Here is a 6,010-nt window from a genome sequence, read left to right as displayed (position 1 = left end):
TTTGTCACCCGGTATGGTCAGTTTGAGTTTACGGTGATGTCTTTTGGACTGACAAATGCACCTGCCTATTTCATGAACCTCATGAACAAAGTGTTTATGGACGAGTTAGATAAGTTTGTCGTAGTCTTCATTGACGACATACTTATTTACTCGAAAAGTATTCAGGAGCACGAGCAACACCTGAGGGTAGTTCTGGAAAAATTGAGAGTGCATAGGCTATACGCCAAATTTAGCAAGTGTGAGTTCTGGCTGGAGAAAGTAGCTTTCCTTGGTCACATTCTGACCGCAGAAGGAGTAGCAGTGGATCCCGAGAAGGTCGAAGCAGTCTCCAACTGGCAGCAACCAACCAATGTCAGTGAGATCAGGAGTTTTCTCGGATTAGCTGGGTACTATCGGAGATTTATTGAGGGATTTTCTAAGATAGCCCGGCCCATGACAGAGCTGCTCAAGAAAGAGAAGAAATTCACCTGGACGGAGTCGTGTGAAAGAAGTTTCCAGGAGTTGAAGCAAAGATTGACGACAGCCCCAGTGCTAACCCTGCCGGATATTCATCGGGATTTTGTCATCTATTGTGATGCGTCCCGACAAGGATTGGGATGTGTGCTGATGCAAGATGGGAAAGTCGTTGCATATGCTTCCCGACAGCTCAGGACTCATGAGCAAAATTACCCGACTCATGATTTGGAGCTTGCAGCCGTAGTGCACGCACTTAAGATCTGGAGGCACTATTTGATTGGAAATAAGTGCGAAATCTTTACCGATCATAAAAGTCTGAAGTATATCTTCACCCAACCAGACCTAAACCTGAGGCAGAGAAGATGGCTGGAATTAGTCAAAGATTATAATTTGGAGATTCATTATCACCCAGGTAAAGCCAATGTAGTAGCCGATGCCCTAAGTCGGAAATCCTACGGGCCCAAGAATGACCATTTACGAGAGGAAATGGCACGATTAAATGTGCACATTGTCCCTCGAGGTTCCAGCCAAGCGCTGAACGTTCAATCCACTCTAGAAGAACGAATCAGGAAAGCCCAGAGAGCGGACAAGGGACTGATGGAAATCCGGAAGCAAACCGGAGAAAATAAGGCACCAGACTTTAGAGTGGATAATAGGGGAACATTGTGGTACAAAGATAGAATTTGTGTGCCCCAGAAGGGAGATTTCAGGCAAATAATCATGGATGAAGCCCACAACTCAGCCTACTCTATTCACCCAGGATCCACCAAGATGTATATGGACTTAAAACAGAAATATTGGTGGAATGGGATGAAGGCAGATATTGCACGATTTGTCGCCCATTGCGATACTTGCCAGAGAATCAAAGCTGAACACCAGAAGCCGGCAGGATTGTTGCAGCCCCTACCCATTCCGGTTTGGAAATGGGATGAAATAGGGATGGATTTTGTGGTAGGACTGCCCAGAACCCAGAAAGGACACGATTCCATATGGGTAATAGTGGACCGACTCACTAAAGCGGCTCACTTCATACCCGTACGTACCAACTACGGCGGAGAGAAGCTAGCCAAGCTTTACGTGGAAAATATAGTGAAGTTGCATGGTGTGCCCAGTCGAATTGTTTCAGATAGAGGGACCCAGTTCACCTCTAGATTCTGGAAAAGTTTGCATAAAGCCATGGGCACCAAGCTAGACTTTAGTTCCGCTTATCACCCGCAAACAGATGGCCAGACAGAAAGAGTAAACCAGATTATGGAAGATATGTTGAGAGCATGCGTCCTCACTTATGGCAAAGATTGGGAGCAGAGTCTACCCTATGCCGAGTTCTCGTACAACAACGGGTACCAAGCAAGCTTGGGCATGTCACCTTTTGAAGCTCTCTACGGAAGAAAATGCAGAACCCCTCTGATGTGGTCAGAAGTTGGAGAACGTGCCCTAGTCGGCCCCGCACTCATAAAGGAAGCAGAAGAAAGAGTTGCCGAGATTAGAGAAAAGCTGAAAGCAGCCCAGTCCCGACAGAAAAGCTACGCAGACAAGAAAAGACGGGAGATAAGTTTCAGTCCAGGGGATTTTGTGTATCTCAAGGTTTCACCCATTCGAGGAACCCGAAGATTTCAGGTACAAGGAAAATTGGCCCCTCGGTACATTGGACCATACCGAGTTCTGAAGAAAGTTGGAGCAGTAGCATACCGTTTGGAACTGCCAGAAGAAATGTCGGATATACATCCAGTGTTCCACGTCTCGCAGCTAAGAAGATGTTTGAGAGTACCCGAGGCAGAGCATGTGCCAGTAGAATCAATAGATCTACAGCCAGACCTACGATATCAAGAAGTACCGGTCAAGATTCTCGACACTGTCACCAGAAGGACCAGAAACTCCGAAGTTCGGATATGTAGAGTTCAGTGGAGCAGACACGGAGTGGAAGAAGCTACCTGGGAACGCGAAGACGCTCTAAAGAAGGAGTTTCCCCACCTGTTTAGGAACCAGCCGAATCTCGAGGACGAGATTCATTTTAAGTGGGGTAGGTTTTGTAACATCCCGAAAACTCACCAAAAGTAGATTATGCGCTAAAGTTGTTTTTGTCGTTGAGCTCGACTCAAACCCTGAACCCTAATCCCCAGAGCCTCTCCCGAACAACCCGACACCCGACTTCAATCCACGTCCCATCTCCTTCAATGCGACGCGTCGTGACCGGCCGCCGCGAATCCCGCCCCTTTTTCCCCTCTCTCCTTTTCCCTCTTCCCCTCCGACCGCGTACCCCACCTCCCGCGGCCGCACGCCACGCGTGGCCGACCGCGGCCGCGGTCGCCGCTGGCGCGCACCGCCCCTCCCCCTCCTTTTTCCTTTCTCTCCCTCCTTTTTTCCCATTTCCTTTCTCTTTAATTCTTTTTCCTATTTTTCTCATTTCTTTTCCCCTTTTCTCTTTTTCCTTTTTCTTTTCTCTCCCTTCCCTCTCTCCTCTCCTTCTTCCCCGTCGCGCCTGCCCCGCGCCCCCCCCCTCACGCCCTTCCTCCCAGCTCCGGCCCGCCTGCCCGCGCGCGCGCCTCGCCTCTCTCCCGCACGCGCGCCCCGCTCCCGGCTGCGCACGCGCGAACGCGCCAAGCAGCCCTGAGCCGCGCCCTATCCAACCCCGCCTGCCGCGCACACCGGGCACCGCCGCTGCGCGCAGCCGCGGCACTCGCGCACGACGCCAGGACGCGACACGCGCACGCGTGTGCACGCACACGAGCCTGACGCGGCACGCCGCGCCGCACGCCGCTGGGCGCCCTGCCGAGCCACGTGCGCGTGCCCGTGACGCTCGCCGCTGCCATGCCCTGTGCCGCACTGCCCGCCGGCCTGCGCTAGCGCCACTCCCCTGAGCCGCTCGCTGCCTCGGCGCGCGCACACCCGCGTGGCCCAGGCGCTCGCTGGCCGCCCCGGCCCCGTTCGCCGCTGAGCCACGTGCTCGCCTGACCCTGGCGCGTCGCTCGCCGCTGCCTCGCTCCGAGCGGCACTGCTCGCCACCTCGCCGCTTGCGCCACGCCCTGTGCTCACCGCTGCCGCTCAAGTCCCGTCGCCCTACACCGCCACGCCGCCCTCGGCGCGGGAGCCGCCCCACGACGGCCGCTAGCGGCCGGGACGCCATTAATGGCCGCCCGCGGACCTCGCTGAGCCGGCCACCCACCTCCACCGCGCCACCGCCTTAGCGCCGCTATAAAAGAGACCCTGAGCCCCCGGCCATCCCCGCAACCACCTCCGCCGCCTCCAGCCGCTCCTCCCTAGCGCTAGCGCCGCCGTCACACACCACCAGAGCCGCCGCCGCCCGCTCCCGTCGCCCCGCTCCCTCGCCGCGCCCCGAGCCGAGGTGAGCTGGGGAATCGAACCCCACGCCCCCTAGCTCCTTTTCCCCCCACCCCCCGGCCACCGCCGTGGCCCTGGACGGCCGGATTGGCCGCCGCCGGCGACCCCAGACACCTCCCCTGTTTCCCAGCGTGGGAGGGAGGAAGGGGATGGCAATTTTGCCAAAAACCCCTCCCCCTTTTCTTTATTTCTTAAAGAAACCTTCCACCCTTTTGTCTTTTTGCAGAAACACCCCCACCTTTAATATATTTGCGATTAAACCCTCCTCCAATATAAACTTAATCTCAAGTATACCCCTGACCTCTCCAAAATAACCCAAAAGCTTCCAAAAATTATAAGCAGACCCCTGCCTACCCAGGATTATTTACAACCAGGCCCCTGGCCCCTTAACTAACTCTCGAACCTTTACAAAACCTATTACTTCATGCGCCTAAACAACTCCGGTTGACCCCAAACTTTACCATGTCACTTCTATTATAGTTTCGGGCCGCGCTATTAAGAAACCACTCAAAAATGCCACTTCTATCTCTATATTTTATGTGTTTCCGATTCGGGCTCAACGATAGAATCTTTGTATTGATTGGATGCTTGTTGTGTGTGCTGTAGACCGCGGAGTGAACGAAGGAGAGCCCGTCAACGAGCAGTTCTGTGAGCAGGAGAACGAGGACCAGTTCCGCGACCCCGAGCCCGAAGGACAGGACTTCCCCGAAGGCTACGAAGACGGCAAGTTCAATCCCATCCTTTGATGCATGTTTCTGTCCTAGTTTTTATAAACACATCCCAATGGCCTGTTTTATAAATGTTGCATATGTTTTACTTGCATGAAAACACAGTTGGATAGCCACCCCTTGATTTGTGATGACCATTCCTTGACCACCTAGATTAATGTCTGATTTTGCTTGGACGTTAATCGATATTAGAACGCTTAGGACTTTACTCATAACATAAATTATTTGATAAAGAAAAAGTGTGCGTGTGGGAAGGGATAAAACGTGGATTTTCGAAAGATGAGTATGGACGGGATGGACGGCATTTCTGCGTGGATTGCCGATTGGTGTGCTTATGCCTGAGTGGCAGGGCAAAGAAGGGAGATATCCATCTTGTCGCGTCTAAGGACCGAGTTGGTGTGTCATCTCACCTAACTCCACTATCGTGCAAACCACTCGACCGTTGAATGGGCAACGGCGTAGCATAAATCCCACTAGTTGGTGTGGTAGCCATCAGGAGAGCTGAGAGCAACGGGTGACTAAGGAAAAGGGATAAGCCCCGAGTGACTTATGCCCGGTTATACCTAAGTGAACGGTCAATGACCCCTTGGTGCAGCCCGTGATGGCTAGTCAGGCTTAGCTATGGTGGGTAATGGCTATGATGGGATCTACACCGACACGACGGTGCACGAGTTGTGGTATCCTACTTGTGGGTAAAGTTGCACACCTCTGCAGAGTTAAGAATCTATTCGAATAGTCCGTGCCCACGGTATTGGGCGAGTTACGGTGTGGTCACATAACTAGTGTTTCTTTGGGATGGGCTGGTGTGAGTTGTTTTGGAATTGTGTCCGGCAGATGTGCCGTGTGCTACGACGGACGGGGAGTCCGGTAGCAGTTTAAAAATTGGGAAACTCTGTGTTACTTCTGGAATTGATTTTCATAAAGGTCTTCTTTAAAACAAACCCTTGCATAAAATATAGTTTTTCTGCAAATTAAACCATAACCTTATCCTTGATTTACCAAGGCATGTTATTCTGATTTAACCCCTCCGTGGGTGTGGTTGGACTTGCTGAGTACGTTTGTACTCACCCCACTCTACCTTTTTACAGAAGAAGATCCAGACTTCGTGCCAGACGACGCTGAGTAGGGTTACCGTTCTACACCCAACCTTGCCTGTGGTGCCGGCCCTGTCGAGATGCCTCCGCTGTCGCAGTACTCTGAGCCCGTAGTAGACCCTATGTGGTTTGCAGTCTGGTGTTATGTTGTAGCTTGGTTAATAATTATCATCATCTGTATCGAGTGTCCTCCAAGGTTTGTACGGTTTTGAACCATCTGATGTAATAAATGTGGCATCAGCCTCCTGGGACTGGTGCTTTGTATCACGTTTAAGTCTTCTCTTATGAGGGGATGCTTCATGATGTAACTAATATTTTGTGAAATAGTTATGTTAAAATGTAAGGACTCAATCACTTGAGAACTATGTTATAGCAGTCAGAGGTGACAGTACA

The sequence above is a fragment of the Panicum virgatum genome, chromosome 7K (assembly GCF_016808335.1).
Source record: "Panicum virgatum strain AP13 chromosome 7K, P.virgatum_v5, whole genome shotgun sequence".
In the NCBI taxonomy this organism is placed as follows: domain Eukaryota; kingdom Viridiplantae; phylum Streptophyta; class Magnoliopsida; order Poales; family Poaceae; genus Panicum; species Panicum virgatum.
Note: the sequence above shows the minus strand (reverse complement) of the source record.